This window comes from Mesoplodon mirus, assembly GCF_964341445.2.
Source record: "Mesoplodon mirus genome assembly, chromosome: 13".
In the NCBI taxonomy this organism is placed as follows: domain Eukaryota; kingdom Metazoa; phylum Chordata; class Mammalia; order Artiodactyla; family Ziphiidae; genus Mesoplodon; species Mesoplodon mirus.
This window is the reverse complement of record NC_138989.1, coordinates 13,698,869-13,719,692: the sequence shown is the minus strand read 5'-3', so window position 1 is coordinate 13,719,692 and position 20,824 is coordinate 13,698,869.

Below are 20,824 nucleotides of genomic sequence, written 5' to 3'. Positions count from 1 at the left end.
AGGCATCTCAGCCAGGCTGGTGGTCCAATGTCCTAATTAGCTAATGGGCAGAGAAGGGTTTTACATGTTTAGAAATGAGGGCTTATCGGATCAGCACTCAAAGATACTTTTTTTTTTTTTTTTCAATTGCCATTTTCCTCTAAGAGCGTGAATCTCAAACTTTAGTGTGCATCAAAACCCCCGGAGGGTTTCTTAAAACACACATTGCTGGGCCTCTCACCCTCAGAGCATCTGATGTTGTAGGTGTGGAATGGGATCTGAGAATTTGCATTTCTGATGAGTTTCCAGGTGATGCTGCTGCTGCTGGTTGGGGACCACACGTTGGGAGTGAATGTTCTAGAACAACAGAAGAGAGAAAGAGGATAGGAAGTGATAGAGAACGAAGAAAGAACCAAAAGAAGAGAGAGGATAGAAGGGAAGAGGGACGATGGGGAGAATGAGAGGTGAATTTGGGAAAGGGGAGAGAGAAAGAGAGGGGAGCGAGGAAGAGGGCTGACACTAAAAGAAGGGAGATGAGGGGAGAGAGAGAGAGAGAGACGGAGATAGAGCTGCTTGAAAAAAATGCATTACAGTTGTCAAGGTGTCAGTGCTAGAATCTGGGCAAAGGACCAGTGGGAGCTGAGCCTTGAGCGTTTGCGGGGCCACCTACTGTACGTACAGCTAGAAGTTTCCCATCCGTACTTGTCGGTGGATATTCCTGGGTTTGGAGTTTCCCAGTCTCAGCTTAGTGACACCAGCTGATCTGGAAGCAAATCTGGCTCCAGCTAAGGGAGAAAGCCATGAAAAAGGAGCACAGAGTTCTCCAATGGCCTCCTTTACTCATCTTACCGGCCCCCCTCCCGGGTCTTGTTAGATCCTGGATCTCCTTACCAACTGTCCCTCTGACCCAGGAAAACTGCCAACTCATTCTGGAACCAACTCTCCGACTCCAGGCATTTCTGCTCCCTGCTGCTGGCCTGGACACATCCCCCAGCCAACCCATGCCCAAGAGTTCCCAGAGCTCCCCTTTGAGGCCATGCTGGTCCTCATCCCCCCGGGTCAGACAAACAAAATGCAGTCTTCAGGGCCAGAGGAGACCCCACCAGGGGCTGCTGATGAAATTCACCTATTCCTGGGGCTGCCTCCCCAGCAAGGAAATTTGTAGCATCAGAACCTGGGGCCACCTGCACGTGTGGAAATCCAAGTGGGTGGAGAGAAGCCGGGGCTTAGCTATGTCACCTGGTTCAAAAGAGACACGCGCTGGTCCCTGGAGATGCACTGTGTTGTAGCGATGGTGGGATAAACAGGCCGAGGAATTGTAGGTTCAGCCTGGGAAGCCAGCAGGGATGGCAGTGCCTTTCTCCCCTGGAGGTGCAAGAAATCCTCCCTATAAATCAAGGAAATTAAATAGAGTGCAGGGTTTAGAGGCATTGCTCAAACTCCTAATCCGGATCCCAGGGTTGCTGAAAGAACCGCCACGCCCAGCCAGAAGAAAACTGTTTCACAGGCTTTGCTCTCCCAGGAGCCCAGCGAGGAGGCTGGACCCAGTGACAATTCAACTGGTGCAGCTTCTTTGCAATCCCAGGGCAGAGGAATGCTGGAAAGGGACTCAGAGACCCTTTCCTCTTCCTGCAGAGAAACTGAGGCCAGATGCAGAGAAGGAATTTGTACAGAGGCATTCGGGATTACACAGAGATTAGTTATCACCTGAATCCACAGGCACACACAGTTGCACCTGCAGGTGGCAACTGGAAACTGTGTCAGGGAACAAGGGGTTTGCTTTTAGAACCATGAGCCTGTGCAGAGTAATGCAGGGCAACAGAGGAAAGCGCCTACTTGAGGCAGGATGCATCTTTAAAATGAACAAGCAACTGACGAACACACTTCTTTTCCTATTGTAAAGTTAGCCAAGCACATGTATCACTTTTTTGGAAAATGTAAAATGTTTCAAATAAGCAGGCAAGCGAAAGCAAACCCTACCAGGAGGAATGGCTTCAGATTTTTTAGCATCTCTGATGCATCGGACAGGAGACCAAGCCCTTTCCTTCAGTCATGTCACTTAATCCCCACAGGTGCCAAAAGGAAGTGCTTTGGTTGCAGCCATTTTTCAGATGAGGAGAGTAAAGCACAGAGAGGTGAAGGCGATTGCTCAGGATCAGAATCTAGCCTCTCTGTGCTTTTCACTTAATTCTCTCAAATGAGCGTTTTTCAGTGACAGAAATTATTCTTCTACGACATCACTTTTAATGGCTGCCTACAATTCGGTGGTAGAATAGACACAGTATCTTTGATGGCAGGACTGCAAACTTTTTCTTTAAAAGACAGAGAGTCATATGGTAGTTCTATTTGTAGTTTTTTAAGGAACCTCCATACTGTTCTCCATAATGACCCAGCAATCCCACTACTGGGAATATACCCTGAGAAAACCATAATTCAAAAAGAGTCATGTACCAAAATGTTCATTGCAGCTCTATTTACAAAAACCTGGAGATGGAAACAACCTAAGTGTCCATCATCGGATGAAAGGATAAAGAAGATGTGGCACATATATACAATGGAATATTACTCAGCCATAAAAAGGAACGAAATTGAGCTATTTATAAGGAGGTGGATAGACCTAGAGTCTGTCATACAGAGTGAAGTAAGTCAGAAAGAGAAAGACAAATACCGTATGCTAACACATATATATGGAATCTAAGAAAAAAAAAGGTTCTGATGAACCTAGGGGCAGGACAGGAATAAAGACGCAGACCTACTTGAGAATGGACTTGAGGACACGGGGAGGGGGAAGGGTAAGCTGGGACAAAGCGAGAGAGAGGCATGGACATATATACACTACCAAACGTAAGGTAGATAGTGGGAAGCAGCCTCATAGCACAGGGAGATCAGCTCGGTGCTTTGTGACCACCTAGAGGGGTGGGATAGGGAGGGAGATGCAAGAGGGAAGAGATATGGGGATATATGTATATGTATAACTGATTCACTTTGTTATAAAGCGGAAACTAACACACCATTGTAAAGCAATTATACTCCAATAAAGATGTAAAAAAAAAAAAAAAAAAAAAAGCCAGAGAGTCCATACCCTCTCCTTTGCAGACCCCTGGTCTTGTCACAAGTCCTTGACTCTGCCTTTGTAGCAGGTGAAAGCAACAATAGGCAATACATAAACCATGGACGTGGCTGTGTCCCAATAAAACTTCATTTACAAAATCAGGAGGTGAGCTGGATTTGGCCTGCGGTCTGTAGTAGGCCTCGCTTGCCATCCCATGCCCCACAGCACTGCCAATACCCTGTTATCAATGCGTAATAATAGCAGTCGTCATTGCTGTTGTTATACAGTATAACAAAATAGCTGTGAGAAGCTGGGTCTTGTATCTGCAAGCCAGCTCCTCAAGCACAGACAACAAATCCTGGAGAGCAGTGATTCTCAAGCTGTGCTGTGTTTGAGAATCTATGGAGCTTGTTAAAAATGCAGGGCTGGCAGGGGGGGCGGTGCTTCCCTGGTGGCGCAGCAGTTGAGAATCTGCCTGCTAATGCAGGGGACACGGGTTCGTGCCCCGGTCTGGGAAGATCCCACATGCCGCGGAGCAACTGGGCCCGTGAGCCACAACTACTGAGCCTGCGCGTCTGGAGCCTGTGCTCCGCAACGAGAGGCCGCGATAGTGAGAGGCCCACGCACCGCGATGAAGAGTGGCCCCCACTCGCCGCAACTGGAGAAAGCCCTTGCACAGAAACGAAGACCCAACACAGCAAAAATAAATAAATTAATTAATAAACTCCTACCCCCAACATCTTCTAAAAAAAAAAAAAGTCCAGGGGGGGACCCCACTCCAGAGAATCTCATACAGACAGGCTGCATTAGGGCCCAAGAATCTGAAATTTTAATGAGCACTCTTAAGGTGGCCCTGATGAGGAGGCTGGGGGACCACATTTAGAAAAACACTTCTAGATGGGTCATGGGCTGGAAAGCGAGAAGAGATGTCTTGCGGGAGACAGGCCAGCATTTGAAGTAGGGAGGAACAAGGTGGCACCCCTAGCAGGATAGCTGCTGGGGCCTTGTGAGGATCTCCCTGGGAGGGACAGTGACAGGGTTGAGTGGTAAAGGAACAGATCCCTAGAAAAGCATCTACTATGTGCCAGGTGATGCCCATGGGTTCACTCAACAACTCAAGTCCCTTTCCCCCAGATTAGAACGGTGACAGGAAGAGCAGAGCTTGACTAAGATGCTCAGCTTGCTGGCATCAGTCTGTAATCTTGCCCCTTAATCACAGAACCTGAACAAGGGCCTGAGTTTGAGAGATTGGAAGACTGGGACACAGAGCACGAACCAAGCTCAGAATGGAGGAGGGACTCGCAGTGTTGGAGACTCAAATAGGTCCCTACAGGGAAAAGCTGGGCTGCCCAGAGAGCTCTGGATTCTGTTGATGGGCTGATTTCCTAAGGGCCTCTAGGGTAAGTTCTAGAATTTCCAGTTCCAGGCCAGGGAGGAATGATTCTCAGAATCAAGGTCACATGACCCACTCTACCCACAGTGCACCTGCGTCAGGACTCAGGCTCCTGATGCCTGACTTACCTGCTGTGGTTTGGCAAAAAGACCCCGGCAACTTTATCCTTTCACTCGGTGGCTATGCATCTGCATACAGGTGGCACTTAATAAATGCTTGCTGATTCCCTCTGGTACCCAAATCATTTTCCTTTCTCTCTTACAGCGTCTTAGCACTGAGAGTCATGCAAGCAAAGATTTACTGTAGGTTTGTCAGGGGTGGACCCCTTCTGTACCACATGTGCTACATCCACGGAAAATAATTCAATCTTCAAGCATCCTGGTGGTAACCATGAGATAATTCGTGTGTATTTTGCAGAAGTTCTGTGTCTGCAAAACGTTCCACTCATTCTAGAGAGGTCTGAGTCAAGTCTCAGGAGGGTTAAGTGATTTTTTCCCCCAAACTTGTAGAGTTAAGAGGTACAGGAGGTAGTATTTGAATAATTTGTTTAAGCTATTTAACCACCATGTCACAAGCCTCTCTAGTTTCCAAACATTCCCTCATGTATGCTCTCCTTTGCTCCTTACAGCAGCCTGTGGCTTGTTAGGGGTTCTTCAAAGTGTGACTTCTAGACCAGGAGCGTCCACAGCACCTGAACTTGTTAGAGGTGCAAATTCTCAGGCTCTTTCTCAGATCCAGTGACTCAGAAACTTGTGAGGAGGCACACCCAGCAGCTTGTCCAAGGATACACAGGAAGTGGTGGTAACGCTGCCTCTTAACACCATTGTTCAGGGTTTCTCATCAGAATCACCTGGAGACATTGCTTTTCCCTAGACCTTGTAACTCAGGATCTCCAGAGCTGGAGCCCCAGAATCTGCATTTTCACAAACTCCCAGGAGACTCCAGAGTTTGCAAATTACCTCCAGAGCTTCCACTGGACTAGAATCACACAGCACATTCCTCTTCCCATGCCGAATTTCCTTCTTTCCTTTGTCCCCAGACTCCCTAGGCAGGGTACAAGCTACCTATGTACAACTAACCAGTTGTAGAGAGAGGCCTAGTTTGGTGCAGGGAAATCAGAAGAACCCAGGTACCCTGCCTTACACCTCTGAGTTCTTAAGCTGTTTCATTAAAAAAAAATTACAAGTCATCCACAGATGTTTATTGTAAGACTTTCAAACACAAGAGAACTTTATAGATTTTTTAAAAGTGAAAGCTGTTTTTCCCCTGACCCTTACCCCCAGATCCAGACCACCCTCAATTACTGTTAACAGTCTGGTGTGTAGCTTTCCAGACATTTAAAATTTGTATTTAAATATATATATGCACATGCGCACTCAGATGATAATTCAAAACAGCAATGGGACTATATTATTCTTATCATACTGTGGCATGACCCTCTTAACAGGATATTGTGTACATACTTCACTGTGTACGGTGTGTTTTTCAGGGCATACATATATAGCCTCTTCTTGCTAAAGGTTATGGGGTATTCCACTTCCAGAAGTATCTTAATTGAATTAATTAGTCTCCAATTGATGGAGATTTTTGTAGCCTTTATTTTTCATTATTACAAAATGTGGGACCCTAAACATCGTCAATCACCTTGAAGAGGAGATACTGGGATCCTGCTTTCTGTCCACTTGACGATCCTGTTCTATCCTTTACCAGTCAGACTTTTCTATGCCTAAGAGAAAAACTGACACAGAACGACAGCTACTTGTCATTTCTGTTTTTTTTTTTTTTCCTACCCGCTTCTTGAGGATTAGGGAAGGTAGAAAACTGAAATGAAAAATTTTTCTTTTCTTTTCTTTTTTTTTTTTTTTGGCCAAGGTGGGATGATTGATTGGCATGAATGCCAATTGAGCGTCAAGATGGACACTCTGGGATGATACCGTCCCTACCATTTTTCGAGGGAGGGGAGCTGTGTTTCCTGATTGAAAGATGTGGCCGTTGGCAAAGACAGGGTAAGTGGGTGACTTTTCCCAGGTTGAGCAGGAATCATGACAGAGACTGGGTTAGTTGCACTCCATTGCTTGGTGTCCTTTTTCTTTCTTCCTTCCTTCCTTTCTTTCTTTTTCTATTTCCTTCTTTCTTTCCAGATGAACAACAATTATAATTTCATTTTTATTTCCCAATTTAACTTCTAGTATGAAGCCCCACTTGCCAGAAATTAATCTCATTCTTCTTTTAAAATTTAATTTAATTTTTAGTTTTTTGGCCACACTGTGCAGCATGCAGAATCCTAGTTCCCCGACCAGGGATCGAACCTGTGCCCCCTGCATTGGAAGCGTGAAGCCTTAACCACTGGACTGCCAGGGAAGTCCCAATTTCACTCTTTGTTGATGTTCTGCAGCCTCTTCCTTGAAGCTGATTCTGAAATCTGGAGTCTTTATATAATGGCAAGGTATGGGATGGTGATGGAATTGAATTTACCAATTGAATGTATTACGTTTATTCACTGTCATCTGTTGATGGGGGCGTCCATCAAGAGTGAAATCTTCCTGTATGGCTTGCTGTTATTTTCTGAGGTCCCCCCAATCCCATGTGATTTCAGTAGAAAAGCTGCACTGCCACCCCCTCCCCCTCCCCCAGCTCTCTATGACTCAGTCCCCTACTCATCCTTGAGTCATTCGAGAATGGAAATCATGAGCAAAACCTGGCTTTCACCCAGGCAGTGACAGAGCACATCCAGAAAATCAGGGATTCCCCATTCTGCCAGGGAGGCGTGAGTGGAGACAGCTGATTCTCCATGGTCAGGAGGGAGATGTTTCAAAGTTCCAGGCCGCTGGGGTTGGCAGGAGAGCCTGTTGTTTTGGGAAACTGTGCATTGTAACACTGGTGAGAGAACAGAACTGGTCTTTAAGGCAAGAGACATAACAGCTGAAATAGACAATGCAACAGTGGTGAGCTATGACCTCACGTCCCATTGGGCTCATCCTCTTAATTATCCATATGTTAAAAACCCATTTCTCTTCTTTATCAATAATAATAGCGATTTTTGGTTGTTATTGTTGTTGTAAAAACAGCTACTCTGTTTGGGGCACTTAGAATGATTTATTCCCTCGAATCCTTAGGACAACACTTTCGATGGGCATTGTTGTGATCTTTATTGTAAATTAAGGAAACTGAGACTCAGAAAGGTTAATAAGCACTCTGTTACACAGTTAAGAGAATATGGCCCCCAGGGCTGGTGAATGATTGTGGTGAGCACAGAATTAACAGTCCCAATGCACGTGAACAATCATTACTAAAAAGGGACAAATGCTTCTGGCCTCAAAGCTTGTATTAGTTAACTACTGCTGTGTGACAAATGACCCCAAATATCAGTGGCTGAAAACGACAGACATCTATTATCCCACAGTTTCTGTAGGCCAACCATCTGGGAGCAGCTGAACTGGGCAGTTCTGGCTCAGGGTCTCCAGTGAAGTTACGGTCAAGTTGCCAGCTGGGCTGCGGTCTCATCTGAAAGCTTGTCTTGGGGAAAATCCATTTCCAAGATCACTCATGTGGCTGTTGGCAGGAGGCTTAGCCCTCATCAAGTGGGTCCCTCTATAGGGCTGCCCCCAAAATGGCTTCCCCCAGAGCAAGTCATGAGAGAGAGAGAGAAAGAAACAGGGAGAGAGGAACTGCAATCTCTTTTCTTACCTCATCTCAGCAGTGATACACCATCACTCTTGCTGTATGCCACTGGTCACACAGATCCACGCTGGTACAATGCGTGAGGGGACCATAGATGGGTAGGATGCTGGTGGATGTCCTGGAGGCTGGCTGCCACATAAGGATGCATCTCATTACTAGAAAATCTTCGAGGTCTTCATGTAATACAACACATCTGAGGGCTCAGAATCCTTTGCTTCTCTTTCCTCTCCATCCACCACTTGGACCAAATTCAGATGTATTAAAAAAAAAAAAAAAAAAGAAAGGGATGCTTCTCATCAAAGTGTGGGGAGATTCAATCTTGATTCTTCACAAGAATATCACGCAACAGACTTCCTTCCTGTCAACTCAGTGTGCTCAGCAAATGAGCAGTTTACACTATGCTTTCCCTTACCCTCTTGAATCCAGGATGCTGGTTATTCCAGCCCTGCCTCCACCACTCTGCCCCCCATCTCAAAACCAACTCTCCACCCTGCTTGACCTCCCTGTCCCAGAGGCTGAACCATGCAGACTATAAGACTCTAAGACTGCATTCCCTTGACACTGGATTTCAATTGGGTTTGCCCAACAGGAAGCACCAGCAGAAGATCAGAGGATGGAGAGAGAGGGGTTGCGGCGTCAGTGCCTCTATTCCCTCTCTGCTTCTGCATCATCATTCTGAGAATGGTTGTGGCCCTCCATGTCTACACCTCCTGTTGGGCAGCCCCACCCCCCTGGCTCCAACTCTCACTGGACCCTGAGACCTTCATTTTCCTCCACTGCCCCTTCCGTTCCAGGGTTGTTAACAACTTCCTGCTGTTGGAAATCCCTGAGTCCTTTACCATCCCCTTCTGGTTCTTTTTATCAGGCTCACACCTCTGTAAATAACCCCTTTAGAAATGTCTCTGAGTGTAACCATCTGAATGGAATTCTTTTTTCTGCTGGGAACCAGGCTCATAGAGAATGAAATGGCCTCTGACTTCCACACCTTTATTTCCTCACATTTCGAGACAATCCTTTAACTATGTGCCATTGTAGAGAAGGGCATAGGGCTTATTTTAGGAGACACGGGACTTGAGAATCCTTGAGCCATACTAGGGAGTATAAATACATTGGATTTATATGGCCATGACCATGACTACTGCATCACTCTGCTAGTGTCATCAAGAATTTTATGGACGTTTAATATAGAATGCATGCGTGTGGGCTTTCAAAGGATTCCCAGCAGATGATTACTTAAGGCCCTGAGATTTGAGGAGCCTGAGGCAGTTCTTCCTCACCCCCAAAATACTACCATCCTACCAAAACTGATCACAGTTTGCTATCTGGGTCATAGAACACTGTGTATGGCCTCCTCTTTATTATACTTTTTAAAATAAGAGTCTTTATTAGTTTTTCTTTCTGGGGAAGGATAGTTAAATAAATCCAGATTTTAAAACTTCTTTTCCCCACTTTGATGAATCCTCGCTCTGGAGCCCAACTCCATCTGCACCAAGAAACATCACAGCTGAAGACCCCTATAGGATGGTCTCCACTCCTGGTGGGTCCCACGTATACAACCTGGTTGGCCCAGGATGGGGGCTGAGGGCTGGCTTGTCCCTGATTCTGTGACTGCCTTCATGACTACCATGTCCATAACACCCTGCATCCTTACAGATAACTGACTTCCCGAGTCCTGACCGATTCTTAGGATCCCTATTTCCTTGCTGAGTGACTCCATTCATTTATGTATTTGTTCATTTATGTATGTATTCAACAACTACTTATGGACTCTGGTAGTTCTAAGCACTGGAGAAGTAACAGTAGACAAAATGGACATTATAGAGACACTAAGTATAAGTAACTTATGTAGCATGTTTGAAAGGGATGAATAAAGCAGGGTGGAATGGAGTGGGAGGTATGGATGAGGTTGGGATTTTCAACGGGATGGTCAGAATAGGCTTCCGTGAGGTGACATTTGAGCAATCAGTTGGGAGTGAGGGGACGTCCCAGCCTGCTCTCCTGGGGAAGAGTGATCCAGGCAGAAGGACAGCTTGTGCAAAGGCCCTGAGGTGGCAACCATAGGTTAGAGGAACAGCAAAGAGGACTGTGTGTCTGGAGGAGAGGGAGGGGAGGGAGGGAAGGAGAGGTGTAGGAGATGAAATCAGAGAACAACAGGTGGAGGGTGAGGAATGATGGAGCCTCTCGGTCATCGTCAAAAAATTGGTTTTTATACTCTTTAGTCTAATGACAAAGAAGATTCAGTGAAACACTTCCAGAAGCCCTCTCTGTACATTTATGGAAGTGCTGAACACAGAAAGGGGCTAAAGCATCTTTCCACTTTGGGGAGAAGAGCTGAAATCATTATGCAGATAAAGCAAATAGGAAGTCTCAGCTGGTCCATGTACGGATGCACACATGTGAGCATGTGTGCACGCACACACACACACACACACACACACACACACAGCATACTCTCCTAGAAACAAGAGTGTTATAAATAGAGAAATGGCGACGGTGGCAGCCTGGAGCCTTGGGCTGATGTCGGGGGAAGCCGCAGCACTAATGCTAATGAATTCTGATGATTTGGACCAGTCATTAAACTAATAAACCCATCTGCAAATTAGCACAGCGGCTGCAGCCAGCGAACATTTAATCAAGCCGCCTTCATTATTTTAGACACGGCACACTTGGCGGAAGTGACTGTAGGAGACATGATCGGGGACCTTCATCTGATGATTTTATCACTTGCCTGCCAGAGCGTGAAGGAGTCGGTGTGATGAAGTTACTCTGTTGGTTTTTTCCCTGCCAGAAGGGAACGCCTGGGAAGGCCAAGGCTTCTCTTCCTCTCTAATTACACGATGCCCTTCTCTTCACAAATACCTTGTGATGCATTCGTTATTTACTATTTTGACCTTACTTCTTAAGTTTTGCTATTTGACCCCCCTCTTCTAAAGGAGGGTCTTTGCTTTGGTTCCTCCCGTTTTCTCCCCACCTCTCTCTTCTCCCCAAACTTGATTCCTGCCCCCAACCTCCCCCGCCTTTTCTCAGTAACTCAGTCCTTGAAAACCTCAGGTCAGGCAATTCCCAGCATGAGCAGGGAGGATGGTGGGGTCCCAACAGGGTCCTGATTCCTCTCTTGAAACGTCCAACCAAATCCCTGTTCGTCACCTGTCCCCTCGTCCCCCGAAATGCCACCCTTGCTGACCAGTTCGCATTATCATCTGTGATCTAATTAGCTTAGGGTCCAGGATTTCCTGGGACTTTCCCAGTTTGAGCAATGGAAGTCCCACATCCAGGGAAAGCCCTTAGGCCCTGGCAAACTTGGACAATTGGTCTTCACGTCAGAGAGTCACCACAATTTCTGTCTCATACTGGGCTTGTGCTTCCCAGGTGTAATTTGGCTTCATGTATAATTTTTCTTATTGATAAAGGATGAAATGTTAACAGTTCCTAATAAGTCTCTTTCTCTCCCTCTCCCCCTCCCACTCTCTCTGGCTCTGTTTCTCTCCTTCTCTCTCAATCTCTGTGTGTGTGTGTCTCTCTCTTTCTCTGTCTCTGTCTCTATCTCTGTCTCTCTCTCTCCCACACACACACTAGCCTCTAACCCACTGTATGTTAAAGTAGGTGGACTTTTATGTATAGCCGACTCACTTTGTTATAAAGCAGAAACTAACACACCATTGTTAAGCAATTATACTCCAGTAAAGATGTGAAAAAAAAAAGTAGGTGGACTTTGGCTAGAGATTATGGTTAGATTTATTCAGTTTTTTAACTGAAGTATAGTTGATTTACAATATGGTGTTCATTTCAGGTGTACAGCAAAATGATTCAGTTATATACATATTTCTAAAGATTCTTTTCCATTATAGGTTATTACAAGATACTGAATAGAGTTCCCTGTGCTATACAGTAAATCTTCATTGTTCACCTATTTTACATATAGTGGTGTGTATCTGTTAAGCCCATACTCCTAGCTTATCCCTCCCCCTGCTTCCTCTTTGGTAACCACGAGTCTGTTTTCTATGTCTGTGAGTCTGTTTCTGTTTTGTATATAGATTTATTTGTATTATTTTTTAGATTCCACATATAAGTGAGATCGAGATTTATTCAGTTTTGCAAACTTATGGTGACCAAAGGGGAAAGGAGAGGGAAGGATAAATTAGAAGGCTGGGATTAACGTATACACACTACTCTATATAAAGTAGATAGCCAACAAGGACCTACTGTACAGCACTGGGAACTATACTCAATATTTTGTAATAACCTATGAGGAAAAAGAATCTGGAAAAGAATGGCTATATATACATACACATATAACTGAATCACTGTGTTGTACACCTGAAACTAACACAACATTGTGAATCAACTATACTTCAATATAAAATAAAAATCTACAAAAGGACAAAGTGAAAAAAAAGAATCAGAAAAAGAATAGCTATATATACATATACATATAACTGAATCACTGTGTTGTACACCTGAAACTAACACAACATTGTGAACCAACTATACTTCAATAAAAGAAATCGAAAGAAAAAAATTTATTCAGTTTTGAATCCTCTGAAAGTTTGCGTGAGATGTGTGTGTGTGTGTGTGTGTGTGTGTGTGTGTGAGAGAGAGAGAGAGAGAGAGAGAGAGATGGAGGAAGGGAAAGGGAAAGATATTGCATATTTTTTTTCTAAGAAGAGGTTCAAACATTCATCAGGTTCTCAAAGGGGTTTGTAATCCAGAAAGGTTAAGAACTGTGGCTCTGGGCCATCCTGAAGTAAGGATGGGGGTGAAAGAAAACACAGTCAGAAACAGAATCTCAGCCTCCCCGTCTTCTGTCTTTCCTTCTTCACTTCCCTCTCCTCTCTTTTCTTTCTCTCTCCTTCTCACTTTTGTTCTCTTTTTCTCTTTTCCTCTTCTCTCTCCCTCTCATCTCCTCCCTTACCCTGTCTTCCTCTCTCTGCTTCTCTCTGTATCTGTTTCTCTCATCAAGAGGGTTAAATGAGAGAATGTGCAACGCCTGGCTTCTGATAATATTCAATCAAATGTTTTGTTATGTTTGTTACCATGCCTGGTCAATTCCATAAACACGGTTGCATACAACACCCTGATTTTAAAAAGATTCAAATTGCCTTTCCTGAGTGCATGGGTAGAAGGAAGGATGGGTTCCCAGCTGGCAGGTGCTGACGTGCCCTCGTTCAGATACAGACAGGGCGCGTAGGGAGCTTGAACGTCACGTTCAGGGTGCCCCGGGGGTCGTCCTCGGTGGTCCCTGGCCTCATTCCCAGGCCTGCCCGGCACCAAACGCTTCCTTCTTAGGCCCTAGCGTAGATGGCTTGAGGGGAGCTGCTGAACTTCGGTTTTTCCTTATTACAAAAAGATGGATAATCCCTGTGTTTTCTTCCTAATGGGAGGATTTGGGATGGAATGAACAAACATACTGGGGAGCATTCGCTAGAGGCAAAGAACATGGTGAAGGGTCTGGTCATCGCTGTGCTTACCCTCAGGTATTTCCTTTCCTCTGCCTTGAATAGAAATGGAAAGTGTGTGTGTGTGTGTGTTTCCTTCTGCTGAACCATCTCCCCATACTTCTCAGAGGCAGTGGTCCTATGGAGGCATAAGAGGTATAGTGGAAGAGGGAACATTCATCCTACAAAAAAAGAATTCAAAGCTAATCGCTGTTCTTACCTTTGCAAACACTTCTGTCAGGTTGGAGGCTCAGGGAATCAGGGCACAAAGCTGCAGAGACTGAGCAGAAGAGGAATTAAGTAAATAAACACACCATTTGAAGATGATGAAGTGGTTGACAGGAACCTTGCTGTGGGGGGGGAGTTAATTGATCAATATTTGCTGAATTCTTGTATTAGATGCCATCCTGAGTCTTTAGAAGATGTCGTTCTCGCTGCAGAGATAATGGAAAAGGTCTTTAGAAAGCCAAGCCTCCTGTCCAGACATGTGGCAGTTTATTCCTTTTCTGAAACGATAATGCCAGTTACTATTGATTGAGATTTCAATGGGTGCCAGGCATGCCATGTGCATTACTTCATTGAATTCCCATGTTGGTGTCCACAAGGAAACTGAGACTCAGAGAGGCTAAGTGACTTACCTGCTGGAGCTCAGCTTTCTGTGCCTTTCTTCACCTGAGTATCAGTCAGGATGGGCTGAGACTCAGTATCAGCACACTGCGATCTCTAATGTGCACACAGATCCCCTGAGGTATCTTGTCAAAATGCAGTTCTGGGGCTTCCCTGGTGGCGCAGTAGTTGAGAGTCCGCCTGCCGATGCAGGGGACGCGGGTTCATGCCCCGGTCCGGGAAGATCCCACATGCCACGGAGCGGCTGGGCCCGTGAGCCATGGCCGCTGAGCCTGCACTCCGCAACGGGAGAGGCCACAACAGTGAGAGGCCTGCGTACCGCAAAAAAAAAAAAAAAAAAAAAAAAAATTGCAGTTCTGCATCTGTAGCTCTATTTCTGTTTTGTAGATAAGTTCATTTGTACCCTTCTTTTTAGATTCCACATATGAGCGATATCATATGATATTTGTCTGACTTACTTCACTCAGTATGAAAATAAACTTATGGTTACCAGGGGGTAAAGGGCAGGGGAGGGATAAATTGGAAGATTGGGATGGACATATAAACACTACTATCTATAAAACAGATAAATAGTAAGGATCTACTGTCTAGCACAGGGAACTCTACTCAATACTCTGTCACGGCCTCTACGGGAAAAAAAAATCTAAAAAAGAGTGGATGTATGCATATGTATAACTGATTCACTTTGCTGTACAGCAGAAACTAACACACATCGTAAATCAACTATACTCAAAGAAAAAAATGAAAGAAACATTGATTAGAATAGCCAAAAAAATGCAGATTCTGGTTTAGTAGACCTAAAAATCTGCATCTCTAACAAGCTCCCAGGTGAGGCAGATGCAGGTGATCTGCAGGTCACCCTTCGAGTAAGAAGGGACTAGGTTATGCCGCAGTAACAAACATCCCGCAAATCCCAGCGGGTAAAAGTAACAAGGACTCCTTTCTTGTTCATCACAAGTTGAGTGAAGGGCTCCACCCCATGTCATCCTCACTTTAAGAACAAGGATAATGGAAGAGCTATCATTTGGAATAGTGACACTCACAACAGCAGGAGAAAAAGATCTCTGGGGAGGTCTCACAGCAGCAGTTAAATGCTCCAGTGAGGAAGTGATGCATGTCACTTCTGTTCGAAGTTCATTGGCGAAAATTAGTCACACCATCCCACCTAATCACAAGGAGGACACGGATTGCCTGCAAATTTAGGAAAGATGGGAGGCAGGAATGTTTGGTAAGTGTCAGTAAAACTATCACGACCTGCCTACAAAACCATCCATCAAAGGCTTAACCAGCACTTCTTAAAGCAACTAACACCAAGTGAGGTACTATGGGTGGTATTTAACAATACTTTGCTCCCTTTCACGTGAACTCTGGTTACTTCAGCAATAAAAAAGGAAAATATGCAAACAACAGTTCATGCACGGACACACACAAAAAGCACGTCAAAAGTTTTGCAACCTTAAAATATGCAGTAATTACAAACGAGCTTTTGGACTTATGCAAAATTTGAATTGCACAAGACTTTCCAAAATAAAACTATTGCATAAGCTGGGAGTGTCCTTGTGTTATAAATGGAGAATATTCTGTATGCAGAGTTTTGAATACTGCTCTTCTTTTCTTATCATTTTGTGCGCACAGTTGTCTGTACCTTGGATTTTACAGACTATATCATTTTCTCAGGCTACAATATTCTATCGATACAATGTATTTAACCAATCATTTCTGTTGAATATTTAGTTTGGTTTCAACTTTTAGTTTTTGCTATTATTTTCAACAGTACAGTGACTAAGCAGGTAGGAAATATTTCTGCACGTTCATATTTATTTCTTTGTAACAGATGCCTAGAAGTGGAATTACTCAGCCACAGAATATCAATACTGTTAAGGGTTTTGACGTACAGTGTCAAAATACTATCATAAAGCTATGCCAGTTCAGAATCCCATCAGCTTTATTTGAATGTCCATTTCATCAGAGCTTCACAAGAATGGGAAATAGGTTTTAATTGTAAATTTGAGAGTAAAATATATGATTGCAATTATAGCTTGCGTTTCTTTGGTAACTAGTGTGTGGGAATTTTTAAAAAATATTCATTAGTGAATTTTTCCTTCCCTATCATTTATTAGTACATGTCCCTGTTCCATTTTATTTTCCTTTTGAGCTTTAGAGCTTTGCTTATTCTATGATGACTTTATGTAAAAGAGTGCTTAATCCTTTGTTTAACATGTATGTAGCTAGAGTTCTTTTCAATGTGTCTCTTGTCTTGTAGTTGTCATTTTAAAAAGACATTGTGGGATTGTGGGAGATCTGAATTGGTGGGAACTTTATGGGAGCAATTTGACAAAATGTAGCTAACAATTTGAAAATTTAATACTGCTTCATGAAACAATTCCACTTCTAGGAATTTTTCTTAAGGAAATCCACATGAATGTGGAAAAATACTTAGGTATTAGGTTATTCCTTGCAGTGTTGCAAATGATAGCAAAAAGAGGTCTTTATTTTATTTAATGAGACTTACCCTGTCTGTGCTCCTCTATGTTTCTTTTTTATTGTTTTGGTAAATATTAAGTCTCAGCTGCTGCACTAAGAGAGACAAAGATGTCATTTTAATATTCGTCGAGGGTTTTTTTCCCCTAACTAAAAATTGTGGTTGAGCAAATAGATAGACAGACAGGTGAACAGATAGATGATAGAGGATGGACAGAAAGACAGATGATGATGATAATAGATAGATGATGGGTAGATAGATGGATATGGGTGGAAAGACAATAGATAGGTGATAGATAATAGGTAGTAGATGATGATAGATTATGGGTAGATTATAAATGGATAATAGATAAATAGATGATAGATGATAGATTGATTATGGATAGATAGATGATAGAAAAATAGATAGGTGGTAGATAGATAGATAATAGATAGACAGATAGGCAGATAGATACAGAATAGATCCGTCTCTTTGACCAACCAGTTCTCTGCATTAAATGCGTATCAGCATCGCACAAAAAGCTCTAGTCACTTGATCACATCTGGGCTCCTCCCCCAGAGGGGATGATTCAGTTGAGCTGGGAGGGGCCCCGCAGTGGAGGAAACAGCATGAGCGGTGCTCTTGGGAACAGAAGCCAAGAATCAGAGAGAACGAACAAGGGGCAGCTGAGTCCCCACCGAGGTGGAAAGCTAGAGAGTAAATGAGCAAGTTCCCGCCTAACTTAGAATAGAGCCCTCACTCCTCAGCCTGGCCCCGGGCTCTTTCCCCACGCTGCCCTGGAGCATGGCTCAGAGCTCACCTGGTCCCGAGCTGCCCAGCCTCAGTCCTCCCAGCTCTGCTTCTGACTCCCCAACATGCCAGGCCTTTGTCCTCACTGTTCCCTCTGCCAGGATGCTCATACCTAAGACACGGCTGTCTCTCTCCATTGAACACTCGGGTCAAAAGTCACGTCCTCAGAGCCATGCTCCCTGACTCCTCTATTCCAAAGAGCCACCCCGGCCCCCTATAACCAGATGGCCGTAACTTTGGGTTCTGTCCTGCATCTTCCCCCCATGGCTCACCAGGGTTCCCCCTCACCTCCTCACCCCTGCTGTGGGTTGTCAGTAATTCAGGTTCAGGTCCTTCTAGTTAATCTCGGGATGAGACCATGGAAGTGGCGACATCACCTTCTGAGCACGGTTTCCCGTTCCTCTTAACCTGTCTCCTATGTGTCATGATGCCGGAAGGTGACGTCTCACTCTGCCTTGAGTTGTACTAGCAAACATCCCTTCTAGTCCCCCAACCCTAGTATATGACAAGCTAGAGTGGAGACAGGGAACATACTGGCCCTACACACAAATTGTTACCCTGGTGCGTTGAAAACCCAGAGAGAGCTTTTGTTCCTTGCCATAACAAGAAGGCAGCATATGTGATAGATGTTAACTACGCTTATTCTGGTGATCATTTCACAATATACATGAATATTGTATATTGAATCATTAGGCTGTACACCTGAAACGAATAGAATGTTATATGTCAATTATATCTCAATTTAAAAAAATAGAAAATAGGTGTTAAAACTTAAATAAAGGTACACTTTACTTAAAGAAAAAAAAAAGATAGTAGCATAAATTTAATGAGGACCTACCATGTTCCAGGTATTGAGATGGGCATGAAGGTTGAGACCCTCTCCCTCTGGTCAAGGATCCCTCCAGCTCCAGGTCACTGCAGTCCCCACTGCTCCCTAGTGTTACCCTTAGCTTGCCTCACTCATTTCTTACTCCCATGATCCCTGTGAGCATTTGAGATTCTAATCTCTCTTGTTGAAATTGTTAAGGAGTTTGGAGTAGGTTTGAAGCTGCGGAGTGGCAGAATCCATCTTGTTATTTATGGGGGAGACAGATCTATCCATGCAATCCCAGTGGAGCTACATAAGAGGTATTTCTTCCCTTGCGAACTATTAGGTGAGCATCTTGGATGTGCCTGAATGGGCGCTGTTCTGGACACTCTGATGAGGGTGAGGCAGTTTGCCCTGGGAAGGTATCAGAGCCTCCCTTTACTCACTCTGAGGATTCAGATGGGCTTCCTGATGGAAGGTGGTGACTGAGTAAGAGCTAAACAATCTACCAGGGGTAAAAGGTTCCAGGCAGAAGAAATAGGAATACAAAGCTCAGGCCTTGAAGGCCGCAGTAAGGAGTTTGGCCTTTATCTTAAAGGCCATGAGAATCTGTTGAAGCATTTGAAAGAAGAAAACATTGGATTTTTTTCCAATTTGAAAAAGAACTCTCTAGTGCACACATATGTTCATCAAAAGATAATGACATGAACTGTTCAGAGTAGTGATATTTATAAGAGCTCCAAACTGAAAACTACCCAAATGCCGTTCTAGCAGTAGAACGGAGAAATATTTGTGGCATATTCACACAATGAATCCCATGCAGCATTTAAAAAGAATGATCGGGGCTTCCCTGGTGGCGCAGTGGATGAGAGTCCACCTGCCGATGCAGGGGACACGGGCTCATGCCCCGATCTGGGAAGATCCCACATGCCACGGAGTGGCTGGGCCCTTGAGCCATGGCCTCTGAGCCTGCGCGTCTGGAGCCTGTGCTCCGCAACGGGAGAGGCCACAACAGTGAGAGGCCCGCGTACCGCAAAAAAAAAAAAAAAAAAGAATGATCTACTGATGTACAAGTACCCATAATAACATGAAGATGCTCACAAAAATAATACTGAGTACAAGACGCAGACATAGAAGCATGCATACCTTAAAATTCCTTTCACGTAAAACAGATAGCTATTGGGAAGCAGCCGCATAGCACAGGGAGATCAGCTCGGTGCTTTGTGACCACCTAGAGGGGTGGGATAGGGAGGGTGGGAGGGAGGGAGACGTAAGAGGGAAGAGATATGGGGACGTATGTATATGTATAACTGATTCACTTTGTTATAAAGCAGAAACTGACACACCATTGTGAAGCAATTATACTCTAATAAAGATGTTTAAAAAAAAAAAAGAAAAGCAATATGGGCCCAATATCTAAAGCAGCAGATTGGAAGAATGGTGGTGTCCTTTCCTCTTACAAGGAAGGAAGGGAGGGAGGGAAGGAAAGAAAGAGAGAGAGAAAGAAAATTATCCCTGTTCTCTGTCATTGTAAACTTTACTCAAACTAAAAATGCTTTGTGGATAATACAATTTTAAAAGTAAAAAAAAAATTCCTTTCAGATAAAGAATAGAAATAACCAAAACAAATTTATGGTCTTGAAGTCCAGATACAAGTTGCCCTGGAAGAGAGCGGGGCCCAAAGGGTTGATGACGTGATTTCTGTTATTTCTCATTGGCACTGGGCTACGTGACGTGTCCAGTTTGTGACAATTCATCCAGCTGAACATTTAGAACCTGTGTCCTATTCTGCTTGTATATGACACTAATAAAATCCTCCACATTCAGCACCATATTAGAGATGATGGTGGCTGGCCTGGGGCAAATGTTATCAAGCTTAAAATGAATAGAGTTAGGAGATGCTCAGTAAGAGATAAAACCTATAAGGCTTGGATCTTCAGAGGCAAAAGAGGGAAAGCTTTGAGGGCAGGAGAAACATCGCTAGACCAAACCCAAGAGCAGGCAGGTTCCAGGCACCGTTCAGAGGAAAAAGGAGAATCTTTCATCCCAACCCTGTTGGACTGGAGTGGAAATAGCAGCAAACCCCACAAGGAGTTAGGGTTTCAAAGGAACTAAAAGAACAAGGGAAGGCGAGATTTGCTGATGAAACATTTATTCACCTAAAAAAGTAACCCATAATTAAAAGACATGTGTAATAGGAATGCATCTGGGCCATGGAAAGTCGTCCCCCATAAATTTCCTCGAAAGAGTTCTAATGCATCCCTCCCCTCCTCCGGGTACCATCTGCTTTGAAATGCTCCCTGCTTCCTCCTCTCCCTTCCAACCCCGCCGATATCTTTATCAAATTCTTGTTGAAACCTGGAAAGGGAAAAATATTTCCAGCAGTGAAAGCTTTAACTTGTCGCCTCGTGTTCTTCTCGGATTTCTAAAGCACGGAGGCCCAGAGAGTATGTTTCCAATATCCTCTCTCTCTGCGTGCCTTGTGCTCGCTTCTACACCAAGGAGGCTCTGACCCTGGTGTCTCTAGGGGGAGAGGGGTTTGGAGCTGGGGTCAGGCTTGTCAGAAAGGAAGAGGCCA